We start from the raw sequence: 20,303 nt of genomic DNA on the forward strand, positions 1-20,303 counted from the left end.
AAGTGAGTGTTTCGTTTTGTGAACGTTGTTTGGAACCCAAATGTCTGACGCGTCTTACGTGGCTTCCTATTGGCTGCAGGAGCTTCCTGCTGCCAATCAGAAGCCACGCCTTGGTTTCCAAACATTTTGGAAGTCGAACGGACTTCTGGAATGGATTCTGTTCAACTTCCGAGGTACCATCATATTGTGCATGGCTTGAATGTAGCCTGCTGTACTGAGGCAAGATTCACACCAGTTGTTCCACCCACTTTTTGCCTCTGGCCCTGCCTAGCGCTGACATGTGGCCCCTGGATGTTTGTTCACAAGGGAGGAGTGGAGATATCAAACTGCAAAAGATTTCCTACACCTGATCTACTCCCACCCCCTGGGAATGCAGGAAGCTTGAAAAATAAAAAATAACTCAAACTAAAATGGGCATAGGATCCAACATACCATGAATATGTACCTTTTAGTGTGTTTAGGATACAATGATGCCAATGAAATATTCTTTTCTTCTTCTTTTTTTAAAAAAGTGTCATTGCTCTGTTCATGAATATTTATTTATTCATTTAATTTCCTTTATGAATTGCTTCTCTCATAAAGCTTCCCAAAGTGATTTCACAACACACACACACACACACACACACACACACACACACAACACACACACACTGGCTTATCCACACCTCCCCTTGTTCTGCTGTTTCTGTCACCCTCCTGGGAAAAAAACCTGCTCTTTAGTACTCAATCGGAGGTAACAGGAATCTGGGTCCCCCCCCCATTGCCATTTGTTCTGGTATATCACTAAGGACTGGGTTTTCCCTTGGAAAGGAGCAGGGCAAGGGGAAAACTCCTTGGACACAGCCTTTAAAAGCATGGGTCAAGAGGGAAACGGCCAGGACTCCTGTTTTCTACGCTGCCCAGAGTGTGTGAAGATGTACTGCAAGTGTAGGAAGAGATCAGGAGACACAGGTGATTTATTCAGATCTCTGGTTTCTTGATAGGACTTGTACAGAATGTAAAAAGAAACAGGGTGCTGATGGGAGGGTTATATGATCACCACAACTATATGCAGACAACATGGCTCGTTCAAAAGCGGAAGGAAGCCTTGTTTTTGTCAATTTCCAGTCTGTGTTAGTCTGTTGCAGTTTAAACTAACAAAACCTTAAGGACTAAGACATTATTATGACGTATTTTCATGGGCCAAAGCTGTGAGGATTTTTTCTCCGCTTTTCACCAATTATCCTTGTGCTACTATGTTTCTTCCTGAAGAGGGCAGTGGAATACAAACTCAGATGCAGGGAATACACTTAAAAATAGCCTACTTGTGGCTGCTGTCAGTTTCAGTATACATAAGGGAATTTGTGCAAGTGTTCATGAAAGGTTTGCATAACACAGCATCAAATCAACACTCATGTGGTCAACATGATTGTGAAAGTACTGATTCATAACCTGAATACTTTACTTTTATCCAAATTTGTGAGAGAACTAAAACCACTGTTGCAAAGCGCTGTCACTGTTCAGGCCTCAAACATTTGCGCAATCAGACAAACCTACTTTTTGAACATGCTAAGAAACTGGGCATTTAGCTGCAGTCATAATATCTGTATACAAAAACACACGAATAAAATTGTTGCACTATTTCAAAAAATGAGGGATAAAAAATCCAGATCTTCGTAGTTGAGCAAGCTTTAAGTACCGTACATTTCTGTGTATAAGACTAGTTTTGTTTTTGTTTGTTTTTTAAATCATGCTAAAAAGTGGGGCTCATCTTATACATGGGTAGTGCATAGGGTGGACATTTGATTGGTTGTTGCTGCGGCTGTTATTGGCTGTTGCGTCAATGGGTGGTGTTGATTGGCTGGCACTCTGGCAGTTGGGCGGGCGATTGGCAGCTTCTGCCGGCAATGTGACAGACGGGAGGTGGGTTCTTCGACGTGTGCAGGTGAGTGATTTTTGGCAACCCCCCTAAAAAAAGCTCAACAACCCTGGATAATCCCCCCCCAAAAAAAGCTCAACAACTCTGGGCAATCCTCCACAAAAAAGCTCCACAAATCTGCCATCTCCCCCCATTTTCCTAAATTTGAGTCCCCCCAAAAAGGGCGTGTCTTATACATGGGGGCATCTTATAGATGGAAAAGTATGGTATATGCCTAAAAGTTGGTGGTTTTATGGTCTATGGTTGCACTAATGTCTAAACAAATCTTGGACCATTGACTTTGCTCATTTGATGTCAGTTTGTTTCTAAACAATTCATCAAAGGAATTGTTCCTCCTAGTTTAACAAATTGTCCCAATATGTCTTAGAAAAGAGAGGCCACAGGTATGTATTTATGACACATTTTAGTAGCATACATGCATACCGTAATTAGCATGTTATTTTGGTGCCCATGGCAAATGTCACACTGCACTATTTTCTGAAGTATTATTGCTTCAAATTTGGTACTCTCAAAAAGTGAAATATTTGAATCTGCCTTTCAGCAAATCTTAACAAGGCCTGCAAAAGGGGATTTATTGAATACATGGTATGGTGACGCCAAAGTTGTCTTCAAGTTCTCTATTGTCCAGATGCAATTCAGATGATTTTGTACAGTATTTACAAATGCTTCCAACTCAATTCTCATATGCTCATCCAGGCTGTCTTTAACAGAAAGTTTATGTTTGTCCATCTCCCCCGAGTTTCCAAAGCAGTTTATCAAACACATATGGGGACTACTGTTATAATGCATAAAATAAAATGAAGTAAAATAAAAGCCTCACTGTGCAGGAAGAAAAATAATTTCTCACTTGTGCAATTGCTGATGGGGAAAAATAATTAAGAACTGACAAAGTTGAAAATTACTTGTTATCACACATAACATTTTGTGTATTAATTGAACCCTTACCTCTTAACACATGCAGATGAAACTTGATGGCTGAGCCACATAATGTGGACTTAGGTTCAGAACCCCATCTATGTGTTGATGGTCTTTTGTCTCTGTTTTCTTCCTCTTCTAAGATGTCCTATAGCTCTGAAGTGCAGACATGATTCATAGAGCTGGTGCCTTGCTTGTAAGGTTCATATTGATTCAAGTGCCAGAATGCAGTGCAAGTGAATTGCCTATACACCATAGGCAATGTTCATTCTTGACCTCTCAGTCCATTGACTTCTAGGGTGACTAATGTTCTTTTAGTTTCAGTTAAGCACATACTCTGGTTTCTCTTCAGATTGTATAAATCTTTTGTTTTTGTTTTTTAAACATACTTTTTATTAATTTTACAAAATACAAAAAAAAAAACGGTACATACATAAACACCTTTTCCACCTCCTTCCTACCCACCCACATGGGTCCTCCCCTGCCACAGAAGTATCCCATGTATGTGAACAGTCAGAGATGGTCCATTTTATGCTTGGATTTCTGTCCTCCTCCCCCTCCCCTGACCCCAAAGCCCCCCCCCCTGCCACCAGGGAGCTCCAGCAAACCAGGTCAGTACGCAGGAGGCCATCCATCCAACCATCTATTGTCATACCAAAAAAAGAGAAAAATAGAAATAGGAAAAAAGAGAAAAAAGAAAGGGCAAAAAAAGAGAAAAAAACAATACAAAACAGAAAAAATTTTCTTACATTCATAATTGTAAAACCATATTTTGTGGGCTTCCCCTCCCCCCCCTTCCCCGGTTTTCATCCCTTTTTTATCATCTGCAACAGTTTCTTACTTTATAAAAATACACCTTTGTATCTTATACAACTTATAAATCAATTGTTAACATTTTCATCTAATATTCAAATCACTGAAAAATCAAACTCCCATTTTATCTTCCCGTGCCTAATTTTTTCTCCCTCTATAAGCCTCCATATTTTCACATTTTCCAAAATCCATTCACTTTTAAAACTATAACTATTCTCAATTTAACCTTACATCCCCGATTACCGGCTCCACCCCCCCCCCAATCCAGCAAATTCCATAATCAGCAGACCAGTTATAAACCTGTTGATCCATCCTTATAATCACAACATCACTTTCCCTTCACCCCACCCCCTGTTTACAGTCTTTTGCCATCCAGGCCACCATACAGGACCCCTGAATTTCTTCTCTTCTCTGCATATTTTTTCCTTCTTCCCTGTGGGCGTTCTGGAGTTCCAATAATACCAATCGTGCCCCCCTCAAAGGCAGGGCACTCCATCCAACTTTTTGTAGAGTAAAGTCATCATTTTTTTCGTGGTGTGCTTCATTTTGTGTTGAATCATCACAGTCCTCATCTTCATCTTTTCCTTCCAAATCACAGTCACCATCATTGTCATTCTCACATTCATCTTTTTCAGTGTCAAAAGCTTCATCTTCTAAAAAATCATATTCTGCCATCACCATCTGAAATTTTTGCTGTAACTCTTGCCGTCGTGTCTCCTCTTGACATAGCTCTATTCTTGTTTCCCACATTAAGGTCAAAACAGACCGCTGGAACTCAGGGGAACACTTTTTTGTTGACATAATTCAATCCTGCCAAGGTCAAAACTTGTCACGTGGGGTGGAATATGATCACAGTTTATTTTCTCGACTCCATTTTAACAAGCTGGCTGCATTCTTCAAGTCTTATTAACAATAAAGTTCGAACTCACATTTCACAAACATTTAAACCAAAAAAGAAATTCCACAAAGTCCAGAAATACAAAGTGAAATAAAAATTGACTTATAAATCCTGATCAACTCACTGGGTTGTCTGGGCTGCCGGCTCCCGAGGAAAAGAAAGGTTTTTCTTAGTCTTTACCTCTTGCTGCAGGGCAGTCATAAACCACAGTCTCTCTCCCCTTTCACCCTGCATCAAAGGGGAGATTCTCTTTGATGCCTTTGAGGGATCCTTTTGAATTGCAAATCTTCTGTTTACGGCTTCGGGTTTCTATTTACTGTCTCTTTTATTGCCGTGGGGGGGGGTGGCTTCCTCTTTTCTCCCCTCTCTCCCAGATCCAAATTGTTTTATAATCCAAATCGTGAGGTTACTTACAGTCTTTTCCAATCGTTTTATTTTCGGAAGAATCCAGCGCTCTCCGCCTTCGGCTTGAAGCTTCTCCCTGCTAGAATAACGTTGCCGCTCAAAATGGCCCCCGCGACTTCTACCCTCCTCGCTCCGGAGCTCTTATTAGAGCTAGCCGAAGAGTTGGGGAGTCCGGATTGGGGCTGTGCCGAGCAAATTTGCCCCCGGGACGCCCTTCCCGAGGTTCTAAGGGGCGCAGCGTCGCTCTCGCTGCCCTCCCCACTCCTAGCAGGGACGGGCCGTCTCGGAGACGAGACGAAACCCCGCCGATCGGCGCTGGCGCTGAACCCGGAAGCCCAGATTGTATAAATCTTTTGTTTCAGTTAAGCGTTTTGAATAAATCTCATGACCCAATCCACTAAAAGCTATCAGTTGTGGTTATTATTTGGCAATAATAATAATAATAAATCCCTGTATGCATAGATCCATATTTTGGGGCAAATGCTCTCTGGTAAGAGAGCCCCAGCAGAAATTAAAAATTGCAAAACATGCAGCAAAGTAAAGAGTGGGAAAATGTGCCATTAAACCTTTAAAATATCTCTAAGTTGCTTCCAAAGCTTCCCCTTTCTTTCCCTTTAGCATAGAAAATACCATACAGTTTGGTAAATTAAAAATGGTTTTTACTCTTCAAAGGTCAGATTCATGGGGTCTTCCATACAGCAGCAAGAAAACACAGGCAGTACAATTTACAGCTGCAAATAAACGTGTTAAGCGTGTTTTAAGTGCAGTATACAATATGACACTGGATGGCGATGGTGAGCACTACGGAAAATTCAATGTATTTTTAAAAAATGCTTTAAAAAGAGCATTTTTAGAATGGCTTTTATACGTGTGTAGATTCCATCTTAATTTTAAAATTTAGTTAGATATTTCTAAACATGCGGTCTGGGCTTGCAGATCAACCCAGATGTCCTTTCTAGTCAGATTAACATGGTAGAAGAGAGTTGACAAAGAGCTTTGCTAACCAGCAATAGTTGCTCCTCTTTTTTTAGGATAGCACCCTACTGCCAATCACAGCACCTTATGCCACCGACCTCCATTGCTGCAGCGCCTCACCAATCACCAGCGCCGTCTTAAGCGCCCCTGTCGCCATGGTGCACCGGATCTCTCCGGCGCCCTTCCGCCCCGTTTCCCGACGCGGTGGGTGGGTGGGTGGGCGCGGCGCTGCTGCGCGGCGGGTGGGCGGGCAGGCACAGCGCGGTGGGCAGGTGGGCGCTGCGCGCAGCTGCGCAGCGAACTGGCAGACCGGCTGGCCAGCGGGCGGGCGCAGCTGGCGGCGCCCTCCTGGCGGGCCGGCGCCATGGTGCCCTGCGCCACCGGGGGTCTACGGCGAGCCGGCCCTGCCAATCACTGTGACACCCACAGCCTCCATTGTACAACACAGAGCACCATAATGGCCACAGCCTCTTCCGTGACACCCGCAGCCACCTAAAGAGGTGCCGGAACTCAGTTCCATTGAGTTCTGGTTGAAAAAAAGCCCTAGGTCTGATCTAGGTTGAGTCTGGCAAAACAGCTTACTCTGTGGTCTTAACCCCTTCAGACATTAACTAGAGCTAAGCATGCTGGTTATTTGAGGCTGATATATACCACAAAAAAACTGCATGGCAAAAATCACTAAGATATATTTAGGTGAGCTATCATTCACACTAAAACACAGTTCAAACTCAGGACTTGGAAGAGAAGGGAGGTGGTGAAGTCAGGGTGGTATATGGGCAGGCTGGAAAGTGTGTTATTTTGGCTCTTTGGTGCTCCTGCCCAACCCCAACATCAGCCTTGCCTCTTCTTGGTAAGACAAGGACACCGTTGTTGGGAGATGGCAGTGTGGCACTGCAGTGTGGGAGATGGCAGTGTGACAATACAGTGCACTGCAATGTGGCACTGCTGCACCAGGCTGGCCATTCGTGGGTGCAAGTCACCAGGTGCTTAGCTAATTAACATCCTGCGGCCTTTTAAATATGTCTGTGGTAAGGGGGTTATTGTTTTGCTTTTGTTTTATTATTATTTCATGCTTTCATTTTGTTATTTTTATGTTGTGAGTTGCCCTCATCCAAAATAATAAAAAACCATAATGATCATAATAATGATGCCAATCTAAAAGTCACCTCAACCAGATAGGTTTTCTCAGCTTTCCATGGCAGTGTAAGTGTGCTTCTGTGTGTCAAAAGGTAAGGACTTTCAGCCATGCCGAGGCCACCACAGAAAATGTCCTCTTCAAAATGTCTTATTTTCACTTCCAAATGAAAGTTCACTTTCTTCTTAACAGAGTCCAAAGTTTCCCAGAGGTCCTCAAAAGCCCTCTTGGAACGCCCTCCAGCTCTCTGTGTTAGGAATTCGGCGTTTATGGGTGTTTAGCTCAAAGGACCTGGCTCCTGAGCAGGGATGCTCAACAGAGCACAATGGCAGGCAGCACAGTGACATATATTCAGCCGTTCTGCAGAATTGCTTAAATGGCGATGCAGTGTCTGTTCATATTACCGTAGCAGCTAGAAAAGTTTAAACTTTTCTTTCTTAGAAGAATGCTCAAAGTTGCCATCACAGCCTTTTCTCCTGTTCTAAACTATTTTTTAAAAAGAACTTTAAACCATTTTTCATGTGAAAGTTTTCACAAAAAGAAAAACCCAACATGACATAAAATATATACAGTCGTACACCGTAAGTTGAAGCCTTGTGAGTTGAATATTTTGTCTCCCGAATGCCGCAAACCCAGAAGTGAGTGTTCCGGTTTGCAAATGTTCTTTGGAACCCGCACGCCCGACAGAGCTTCCCCAGTTTCCAATTGGCCGTAGGAGCTTCCTGCAGTCAATCAGAAGCCACGCCTTAGTTTCCAAATGTTTTGGAAGTCAAACGGACTTCCGGAACGGATTCTATTCAACTTCCAAGGTATGACTTATTTAGTTTGTTTGTTTGTTTGTTGTTTTACAATGAGCTTTCTCCAGTGGCTAGTCCTGCTCAGAATAGACCTATGGGAAAAAATAGACACAACTATCTTGGACCCATGTGGGGTAAGACTTAATTGGATGCAACACTATGTTTATAGTCTAACTTTCCTCCAAGGAGTTCATATCAGTAAACATGGTTCTCCTCGCTCTTCCACTTTATCATCCTAACAGTCTGGTGAGGTAGGTTCAGCTGAGAGGGAATGAATGGACAGAGGTCACCCAGTAAGCTTCATGGCTGAGTGGGCATTGGAATATGGGTCACCCCAGTTCTAGAACAACCCTCTAGCACTACACTACACTGGCTCTTAAAAAAATTAAGCAGAAAATATACATAGAATAAACTGGAAGCAAAATCTATAGCAGAGACAATAAAATCAGGGGCATGCATGTAAGTAAAACCTAGTCATGGGCACTGATAAATAAACCATGGCCTGGTGTACATTTTTGATAATAAAAGTACTGTAAACCACAAAGCTTGGGCAGAGGCTGAAATTGCTTTAGCATACATTAAAGCTTTAACACCTCTATATAGTTTTTGCTGCTGATCTATTAAGATCCGTACTCTACAGGTAAGTCAAAACCTCTCAAGTTTAGCTCTGTCCACAATTAGCTTTGTCCACACTTTAAGTGGGGTTCAGGCACTGGTGATACCAGCTGAGTTTTAACAATATAACCACATCCTGTGCCCTAAATCCTCTTTGGGATTATGCAGCTTTCCTCCATATCTTCCAAAGCTGATTGTCATAAACCCATTTAAGGAAATGACACAGTCAAAGCAGATCTATTGGTAAACCATGAATTATGAAAACTGTCAGTAATCTGACAAGACATTATCAATAAAAATGTCCCAAGAAAGGCATTCAGGTTTGGGGTTTTTTAATCACTTTGCTCAAAATATATGAAATGCTTCCTGAACAATGGGAGAAATGGGGTCCGTTCATTAAACGAGGCTGCACTCCTATTCCTGCTAACCTGGGAGTAACCCCCATTGAATTCAGTAGTACTGACTTCTGAGTAGATGAGGTTAGGATTGTACTGTGAGTCTCTCCATCTTTTGTAAATTAGTGAAGACCAGGATTAGATTTAAAAATCTTCTTCTTCTTCTTCTTCTTCTTCTTCTTCTTCTTCTTCTTCTTCTTCTTCTTCTTCTTCTTCTTCTTCTTCTTCTTCCATCCACACTTTGGAAATGTGTTCTGCATCACACCAAGCACAGCAGCATTGTTGTGTGTTGTTGCTAGATTCCTATCAAACAAAAGGATTTGTACAGGAGATTGCAAGAGGAATGAGCTATCCTTATCACACCCTCTCGTAATTTCACACTACATTTTTAAAGTCATGGATATCTGTCTACATCTTAACCTTGTTCTGACAGCAACATGGGATGTTTAATGTTTCTGGCCAAGAAACGAAAATTCCCACTTTGTTTCCCTTATCACCTCCCTCCAGAACCTTTCCTGGAAGTGTTATCCTTTTAAAGAGTGAAAGCTCAGCATGGAAAGAATGTCTCAGATACGTTTCAGAGAAATATCTGTTTGCATAGGATATTGATCTCTCATTGCAGGCCTTTGGTAATATCACTACAGCAATATTTAAGAAACAATTGCTACCGATGTGACAACTATTTTTCTCCAGATGCTACTTCATTGCATGGAAGGAGTAAGAAGTCCATTTTACCTATGTCTAATATGTGGCAGTACATAATCATGCAATTGTTTACAGCAGAGCTTCCCAAACTTTCACTTTGAGGATGCGCTTTTTTTAGACGCGCGTCATTTCACAAAACAGAAATTTACTAGCAAACCAGAGGTTAAATCAACCCCTTTCCAGCCAGGGGAGAAGCGCAGGGAGTGTTTGTGTGGCATACCTACACACTGCAGCCGGCACACTAATGTATCGCAACACAGTTTGGAAAGCTCTGGTTTACAGTACCCATATAAATCACCAGCTGGTCTGGTCTTTGGTAAAGGTGAACGGTACGTGGCTGAAGTGTACCAGCAATTATAAATACTGGCCAAAATCAGCTGTCAACTGCTGCATGGTCGAAGGCAGTGTGTAGTACAAGCTCTTGGGAACTGTCCTTGTCCAAGCACCAGTGAAATGGATTTTCACAAGAGTAATAGGAACACCAGTCTTAGTTCCTTAAGAACTATCCATTCTTAAGGAAATCAGCCCTGAGTGCTCACTGGAAGGACAGAACCTGAAGCTGAGGCTCCAATACTTTGGCCACCTCATGAGAAGAGAAGAATCCTTGGAAAAGACCCTGATGTTGGGAAAGATTGAGGGCACTAGGAGAAGGGGACGACAGAGGACGAGCTGGTTGGACAGTGTTCTCGAAGCTACGAACATGAGTTTGACCAAACTGCGGGAGGCAGTGCAAGACAGGAGTGCCTGGCATCCTATGGTCCATGGGGTCACGAAGAGTCGGACACAACTAAACGACTAAACAACAACAATAGGAACACCAGAAGCTGCCTTATACTGAGTCAGACCACTGGTCCATCTAGCTGAATGTTGTCTGCACTAACAGACAGCAGCTCTCCAAGGTTTCAGGAAGGGGACACTCCAAGCCTTACCTGAGGATGCTGAACATGGCACTATTTGAATGCCAAACAGATGCTCTCCCACTTGTCTACTGCCCTTCCCCAAATGGACTGAGAATGAAGGTCATGGTCATAATATTTCAGAAATGTTTTATTAATCATGATTACTCCGGAAAAACAGGAAATGGTGAAACGTGTATTGCCAAAGGGTGCGGAGGAGTATTTTCTTTCTGTTCAACATAGGATTCTAAATATTCATTTCTTTAGGATGCTGTTCAGAAGTCAGCTGAAAACAAAGATTCGAGTAAACCCTCAGGCTTCTGCCATAATTTTTCTACTACGTTGCCATCTTTATTTATATTGCATAAGCATCCCTTCAGGCATTCTGGAAGCTTTCGGAAAGCTCTGCAAATACACGGAAATGCTTATGTGTAGGTTCTGGATTTCAGAAATATGGCTCGCAGAGCAAGATTTATTTAAATATCATGGCTAAAAGATTTCCTAATGGGAATGCTAGGTCGCAGTACTAAACAGAGTTATGGGAGTCTTGCATCCAGAAGGACTTATTTCCGAGAAAACATGCTGAGGAATGCATTGGGTTGTATCCTATGGTGACTTTGCTTCAGTACAGGGGTAAGTGAGCAGAAGTGTTTTCTGGACACCATTTCCTATCATCTCTGACCATTGGTTCAGCTGGCTGAGGCTTATGGGAGTTGCAGTCTGGCAACATCTGCAGGAACACCCTATTCCTACTGTAGTAAGAAGTGATTTTGCTTACTCAAGTCAGAGTTCTTTATAGTCATTCGTTCCACTCAGCTGCTGCTGCCCTTTGCACTAGACCCCATTCTATTCTGGAAGCCAACCAAATCCTCAGAAGGTGGCTAAATTGTGGGTATTTGGTGGCAAAATGTGGATGTCCAGTCTCAACTCGCACCAGTGGAAGCAAAGCTTTTGGGGCACATTACTGAAGCCTTTCTCCATATTTATGATGACCAGAAACCTTATTTAATGAAAACTTAAGAATCCCATTTCTTAGGTAATTCCAGTGCTTCCCCCCCCCCTAAAAATGTTTAGGGGTAACTCTCATTTTGACTCAAGAAAATCACCATTTTATAGTTCAAATTGGGAAAAATACCATACATCCACATTCCACATTGCTTCACACATTAAACACTCACTTCCGTCTGAGACTCAGAAAGCACCAAGAAAGGAAATGAAGCCGCCATCGAAGGTGCCAACAATGGAATTGACCAATCACCATGCTAGATTCCAACTCCACACATTAAATGCCCGCTTCCACCTGAGAGTCAGGAAACACTGGGACAGGAAATGAGGCCGCCATCGGGGATAGCAACAGAACTGACGTTTCACCATGCTATTTAACGGAGCTGATGGTTCACCATGCTAGAGAAGAAACTGATATATATTTTTTAAAAAAAGTTTCTTCTCCCATCACAAAATGTTTAGGGGTATGCGTACCCAGAAAAAAGCACTGGGTAATTGTACAACCTCAGGATATCAGTTAAGCTCAAAAACCATGCCTCAGTCCAAAGAAAGTTAGTCCGACTTAAAAGTTAGTCTGACTTAAGACCCAATGAAAATAATGGGACCTAAATTAGTAGCAGCTGACTTGTTCTATTGATTTCAAATTGGACTTAAGCACAGCTATTTTTCCTCTGTAATTCTGTAGGATTTGATCCAGAGGAGTCATTCCAATTACACAAGGGGCACCTATCCATTGGGAACCTCCACAAACAGAGGGCCCATCACCTTTGTGAGCACCTTTGCAGGGGAAGGGGCACAGGAAGCTGCAGGGAGAATTGGGTGAAATTACCTACCCCTTTCCTTTTGCAGTAATGTTCCCTGCTGAAATTCTGCTCCATCTTCGGGGTGCTGGTGTCAGGGTTGCACCAGACGAGCAGGAGTGGTGGCAAGCCCCCCTAGGGGAAGCATCAACCACGGAAGAGTCTGGGGAAATGGAGGAATTCATACTTGGAGAAGACTGGTGGCGGCACTCCTCAAAAGAGGAAGAATCAGATAGGGAAGAGGGAAGACCAGAACAGAAGGAGGAAGGAGTTGAGTCAGAATCGGGCCCTTGTGAGGAGAGGAGTTGGCAGGCCCCCTCCCCTCCTCCCTTTTCAATTGGAGGCAGCTGCAGCTCGCAAAAGGCGTGGTGATGAGCTGGCTACTTAAGGAAGGCCGACTGCTCCTTTCACCAGCACTTGCAACTGCTGTGCTGAAGCACGTGGCTGCCCTTGTTCGTCCTGTTCCTGATCCCAGTGTACCTGACTTCGGCTGGTTCCTGTCTCAGACTGCTCCTGACTTCGGCTTCTCTTGACCCTGGTACTGATACCTGACCTCGGCTGGTTCCTGACCCAGACCGTTGGACCTAGGATCCATCTGCATCCGGGTGCTGCCTTCAGCACGCCAACCTGTTGGCGCCCTAACAGCTGCATTCATTCACTTCGCAATATCTTGTCCAGCGCTGTTTTGAAAAGCAAGGCATGTGCAGCCTATGAATTGACAGCCAGCACCTCCAGCCCCATGTGGGTTCATTTGTGTTATATGGCATTAGAGACAAGATAAATCCACCCCCCAACATGGAGTTTAACTTCTACAGACCTGGGATGGGTGGCATTGATGCATGGTTTAAACAAACAAACAAGTAAATAGATAAATGGGACCATAGTACCAGGAAACGGAGACTGTCCTCCGCATCTAGCGACAGTTACATGGGAGCATAGGAGATTAGGCATTGTCGTGACTAATATTTCATTCAGAGCGTAGGTCTGGATTGATTAGTCATGTAAGGATGCAAAGGAACCTATGTATGGCACCGCAAGCTGTTCAAAATGCAGCCATGTAAATTGTAGTTTCACCCCAACAAGCTCCACTTCCCCAGTGTTGGAATTATTCATTTGCTGTGCGATGGAATCTTTTCTCAGTAAACCTTCATTGAAGTATTGTGAAAGGTTTGACAGATGAGTTGCTGAGGTAATTACTTGGCTCCTTTCCACCCCACTAGCTTTTTGTCTGATAAATGGAGGCTCAAATTCAGAATTCTACAATTCTAATCTCAGTAGAACAATCAATTACAGTTAAATGCCAATATATTTTTCCCACCCCCACCAAAACTTCACTGGTTGAAGGCTCTCTCCTTTCTTCTGTTCCTATTTGGGTCAAAGGATGGAATTTAGATGGCAACTCAACATACTTGGGGTACTCCCAGACAGGGCCCTTCTCTGTTGAAAAGAATGAGGCTTCAGTGGTTCAGGGCAAAGCCAAATTGCATATACAGTCTTGGGGAGAATATAGAGTTCCAGAGGATGTGGGTGGTGCTGTGGTCTAAACCACTGAGCCTCTTGGGCTTGCCAATCCAAAGGGTGGCAGTTTGAATCCCCGCGATGGGGTGAGCTCCCGTTGTTCAGTCCCAGCTCCTGCCAACCTAGCAGTTCAAAAGCACGCCAGTGCAAGTAGACAAATAGGTACCACTGCGGTAGGAAGGTAAACGGCGTTTCCGTGCACTCTGGTTTCTGTCACAGTGTTCCATTGTGCCAGTAGCAGTTTAGTCATGCTGGCCACATGACCCAGAAAGTTGACCCAGAAACATGACCCAGAAACACCGGCTCCCTCGGCCTGAAAGTGAGATGAATGCCGCAACCCCATAGTCTCCTTTGACTGGACTTAACTGTCCAGGGGTCCTTTACCTTTACTTTACTTTATAGAGTTCCAGCTGAACTGAGCTACTCGGTAATTCAACCTGCAGTTTGAGAATATGTCCTGCTAATATTTTGCTAGCTGAACACCTTCCAAAAGACCATCTCTGAAAGAGCTAATTCATTTTAATTCTTCCTCATTTAGAAATGACTCGCACACATCCGAAATGATCACGCAACAATGGCAACTCAAAACTGCATGCAGGATTCACACTGACATGTTTTGTTTTGAATGCCAAGTATTTTTATGAAATTATGTGATACCCAAGTGGCCTTGTGCTTCCCAGGTCCTTCCTCACATAGAGGACTATAACCATGAGCTTTGAGGGGAGAGCATTCATGGAGTCAACACCTTGTGCCTAGGAAAACACACAAAGGGATATTTAACAAGTTGAAGATGACCCATCTCTGAATTGACCATTATTGCAAATCACAATATTCACACAAATTTCTTCTCCAGGACACCTTTTTATTTTTATCTTGATACATTTGCTGCAATTAGAGGGTTTTATGAGAAAGGGGTGGACAATCTAAAATGAATATCCCCAGTAAATTTTATTAGCCTAATCACAAATGCTATTTTCTGTAAACAAAACAGAGTTAGAGGGGCCAGTGGGGAACTAAATAAATAATAAGGTGTATGGGAGTTTTACACCTTGTACTGTGACAGCAGCCATTGTTTTTGTTTCTAGGCTTTTCAAAATGTATCAGGAAGCTGTCAGAACTATCACTATTTTAATTATAATGCTAACTATAGCACACTCTAAATGAACAGAATCCAATTCTCTGCATAATCTTGGGGAGAAAGTATCTGAAAGGTAGAGAGGTGCTGGAATAACAGTGGCAAACATGTTTTCCCCATTTTCTCTGCTATTTAACTGAGTAGCCTCTGATCTTGTCTCCATGAAATTGGAAGGTATTTTCCTCCACTGGCAGTAGTTTAATCTATTAAAATCAAACCCTTGACTTCATGAAAGTCAATGGTATTTTTTTTCAACAATGCGAATAGTTTCAAGGTTCCACACATAATAAATTACATCAAATGAAAACCTGTAAGTTCCTAGTGGTGTGATTATTTAGCAATCAATGTGATTCTATTAAGTATTATATAATGAGCGAGTGTCCTGGTTTCTTTCTTTAAGAGCGAGAAAAGTTCTGTTTGCTAGATGGACAGTGTAATTATTCTAGAAGTCAACAAGGCATTCTGTTCAGTTCACACAGATTGTCCTGATAGCATGCATTATGTTTAGAAGAGAAACTATATTTTAGAACATTGAAAAACTAGATGAGTAAGCAATTGACTGAAAACTCTATTATGAGCAAAAAATGGATCAACATCAAAGAGATACGCAGCAATGTTCCATCGGAGACATTGGACCTGCTACTTTCATTAGGAAATTCTATCAAATGAAGAGATGATTTAGAAGAAGGAAAAAACCCAGAGCTTTTTTAGTATTCAGAAGACAGAATCCAAATGCTCTCAGTAAAAGAGGACAAAGCTGGGCACATATTTTTAAAAAATGAAATTCAAGGACAAATATAACAAATGCATAAGACAAAACAAATATGTAAATGCTTCACTGCAGTCCTTTCGAGGAAAATGTAGGGTTTATAGAAGACAGCATACTGAAAATGAATCAGCAATGTGGTACTGGATCACAAAAGGTTGGTGCAGTCGAGCAGGACCATGATCCATTGCTTGGATCATTCTGCATCAAAGGCGGATTCAGATGACAATGTGGAAGTAGTGGGGTGACTAAGGATTGAGAATGGCACCTGTATAGCATGTGGTTACACATGAAGGTCGTTATGGTGATATATGCAGCCTCCATTCATGTTGTTAAGACCAGCATTCCCATGCCACTGCTTCCTCAAATTTCTGCATTGCTGCAGAGGGGTGGTAATTCACGGATTGATTGAAGGGTTAGAGGCTACAGGTGACCAGCTATAACTCCATGTGGCAAGCTTGAAAGAAGTTAATATGTTACAGATCAACAGTACCTATCCTGTGTTGATCAGAACTGTTTCAGATTCACCTGCCTAATCCACACCATGTGTGAACCAAAATGCAGCTACCTGGAATTACAAGATAGCCCTTAAACTGACAATCTGTAAAACATGACATGACAGGGAAAGGGATTAATTTGGGAAGAGGGGGGGGGGAAGCAAAGTCAAGCACCAGTTTGTAAGTTACAAAGTTCATATAACAACCTCTCCTTCGAGAATATATGAAAACATCACATATAAGGGCAAAGAACATCCTGAAATATACATTAATCTTGCAGCCTCCTAGCATTAGTTTTCAGGCCATGTTTATTACCCACGATCCATCAGTAGTCCAGTGGAGCCTAGCCCCCACAGCTTGGCCCGGAAGGGGAAAACCGCTCATCAAAGCTGAGCTTTCTGACGGGTGATAGGCTGAGCAAATTTGCTCAGCCCAGCCACAGTCACTCATTTTCTAACGTGATTGTTTTTGACACTAATATATTGGGATCATCGTTTCCCATTTAGCTAATATAATTCAGTCAGTATTCATTCTCTGTGAACTAACATTACCTTCGACTCCATAACAGAATGGATTTCACTGTCAAACAGTGTTGATCACTCGTTGTTAAACATTTTATTAAACTCAATGCAAATCATCTCGCTATGAATATGACTGCCAGTTCTACACTGATACTTTTCTCCATCTCTGTTACAAAATTCAGCTGGTATGCTGAGTGTGAGATGCTGCACTAAGGATTTCTTTATTAATGGTGTTATGAATAGTGTTCAAACCTGCCAGCCAGGCCTGGCCATGTCTTCCTTTTGCTCTAGAGATTGCTGTTTGATTGCTCAGAATAGCCAGCATAGGAGCCAACTCCTAGAGGGTCTTTGGCTCCACAATAAAATATTTGAGGCGGCTGGCCTCTCCCTAAGTTTATGGACATTGGTATTCAAATGGTGTGTGTGCATCATATCATGTGAACAATTAGGTGGGGTGCGGCTTACCTGCCCCCCCCTAATTTATTAAAGTTGGCATCCCTGCTAGCCAGGAAATGCCTGGAACATCCTCCAGTGTCCCAAATGGAGGAAATCACTGAGAAATCACCCATCTAAAGATGTAGGTCTCTGTGTGTCTACACCATGAACAAACAAAAAATTAGAAGAAATTGGAGCAAAACCTGTTGTTTTATTATGCTAAGATGGATGGCTTTCATCAAGCCTACTGGTTGCATAGATGCTTAAATAACATTAGGCTTTGTTCAGTGTTTGCGTAAATTTTGTAAGTTGAGTCTCTAATGCCAGAGCTGGATTCATAAGATGGTGAACATCATCTTTTAGAATGAGTGTAATCCCATCTTTCCCAACAATCTTTTTGTTGGGAAAGATTGAGGGCACTAGGAGAAGTGGATGACAGAGGACAAGGTGGTTGGACAGTGTTCTCGAAGCTACCAACATGAGTTCGACCAAACTGCGGGAGGCAGTGGAAGACAGGAGTGCCTGGCGTGCTATGGTCCATGGGGTCACGAAGAGTCGGACATGACTAAACGACTAAACAACAACAACAACAACAATCCCATCTGAAACAGACTGAACATCTAACAGTACATAGATTGGTGAAAATAACACACAAAACGTTGAAGAAATTGATTGAAAACATGTGTATATTGGGCAAAATTATGCATAAACAGGCTTGGAAAGAGAAATATGCATGAAAATGTGGACTCTTAAAAGAAAAATTTGCAAACTGATGCAGTGAATAGGAGAAATTAAACATAAAGTTGGAAAATGCGAAATTGAGAGAACCAAAACCTGAAAGATTCATCCATTCTTATTTCATATTGAAATATTCAAGCAATTTATATCATATCCTCCAGTGACCAACCAGAAATCCACAAGCTGGATGTGAAGACAATAGTCATCTCTTGCTGTTGTTCCCTTTGCCCATCACAACTAGCAGCCCTTGATAGCTTTATCTTCCTTGAATTTGTCTTTTAATAGGACACATGCATTTATGCACCACTTGCTGTTAAGCAGCCGTTAACTCTCTTACAATAATGGTTTTTCAAAGATGCTCTAGCGCTAGGACTAAATGGGGCCATTTTGATGCCTCTTAGCATCTGGTAGGAGAGACTATGCACTTCAACAGCTAAGGACCATTGGAAAGGATTAGTCTATAAAGCTATTTACACACACACACACACACACACACACACACACACACACACACACACACCAATGATATGTAATTTATAATACAACACTAAACTAAAATATTGTGCATTTATCTATGTTGTTGTTTATAATGTTTAACATTTTTTTTAAAAATTTTTTTTTAAGAACTTCTTAATTTAGAAGAGACGTGGGCTTGGTAACTTCAGACACGTATCAGTTTGATGTTACAATTATAAATTAAATCTAAATTATGGCAGATGTTTGCTGCAGTTCTGAGCTTTGAAGTCCTCATTGTGATTCTCAGCAAATTTGGCAGGCACACGCTTAATGCATGCTAATCGAGCTTGCATCGGAAAAAAGACTTTGGGCACCAGGAAGTTAGAATGAAGGTCTGTCTTGGCAAGGATATTTTTATAGGGCAAGTGCAGCTGAGGCAGGCAGGGGCACACAATGAATACTGTTTATCACACAGCTCTGCTGTTCTTCGTGTGGCTCTGCAATTTGTCACTGAACTCAGCAATTCATCACTATCAAATATGTGGTGAGTGATTATATATATACATATATAAACAAATGCCTTAATTTTAAAATAAGCACATATGCTATTAATCATATGAAAGATGACTCAGGCATCGAAGAAGCTATTTCAAAAACACCACTAGAATCTATCCATAAGACTGTATTAGTGAGTACAGTACTTCTAGACAACAGCCAAAAATCCGCCCACTGTACCTCACCCATTAATATTGTTGCACACCACCCCAATGTCAGGCTTGGGGGCGGGATTCTCTCCTCCCCTGGTAGCATCAAGGAGCAAGGAAGAAACAAGAAAGTTCGTTTTCATGGTTTTATTCAGTCATCTTGGTGCAAGACAAAGAATCCAGTCCTTAACTCCATAGTGACGTTGCTCACTCTGAACTCCTCCCCCCCCCCAGCAACAGCCCTTGGCTCTATGGGGGGGCCTCAGGAGTCAATTGTCATTGAATCCTTTGCTCTTGAATTCTAATTGAATTCTCCTTTCAATTAGAAAGGAGATCCCTCTTCTCCTCCGAGGGAAGCAGAGGGGGGGTGATCCTCAGACCTCCTCTTCAGTCCAGTCCCTGACACCCAACCTTTGGTTTCCAAGGGTTCCAAGCACTTACCCAGGGTTTGGTTTCCATTGAATGAGGGACAGCAGAGCTCATGGTGTCTTTAGGATATAAAGGTAAAGGTAAAGGACCCCTGGACGGTTAAGTCCAATCAAAGGCGACTATGGGGTTGCACTGTTCATCTCGCTTTCAGGCCGAGGGAGCCAGCGTTTGTCCTCAGACAGTTTTCTGGGTCATGTGGCCAGCATGACTAAACCGCTACTGGCGCACGGAGGACTGTGACGAGTGCCAGAGCGCATGGAAACGCCGTTTACCTTCCCGCCACAGCGGTACCTCTTTATCTACTTGCACAGGCGTGCTTTCAAACTGCTAGGTTGGCAGGAGCTAGGGCAGAGCAACAGGAGCTCACTCTGTCACAGGGATGGGCTCACACCCCAGAAGGTACTGCCTTTCGCACAGTCACAACCTCGGATTCCAACGCAAATCACCATGCTTCTCACCCCAGGCTTCTGCCTGCTGCCTCCTTCCAGCCCAGCTCACACACATACCTGTCAAGGAAAACAAAGTGTTTTCTTAGACATCAAAAAATGTTACTAATAAAAAGCAAATACAGAAAAACAAACCTCATTCTCAAGCATTCCCCAAGGCCATGCCCATAACACAGCTAGTCCCTAGCCAACTGTTTGTTGCAAAGCAAACATCAGGTCTACCAAAAACAAAAAAAAACCTGACAGCATAATTAAGCATAATCTACAGCCAGCTCCTTCACCTATGCTTCATCCTGAGCAATGCTTTATTTTTTTAGTTGGAAATTTATACCCTGTTTTATTTAAACAAATACCCAATGTTTACAACAGATATCAAGACATCCAGA

Source organism: Zootoca vivipara, chromosome 10 (genome assembly GCF_963506605.1).
Source record: "Zootoca vivipara chromosome 10, rZooViv1.1, whole genome shotgun sequence".
NCBI classification, from domain to species: domain Eukaryota; kingdom Metazoa; phylum Chordata; class Lepidosauria; order Squamata; family Lacertidae; genus Zootoca; species Zootoca vivipara.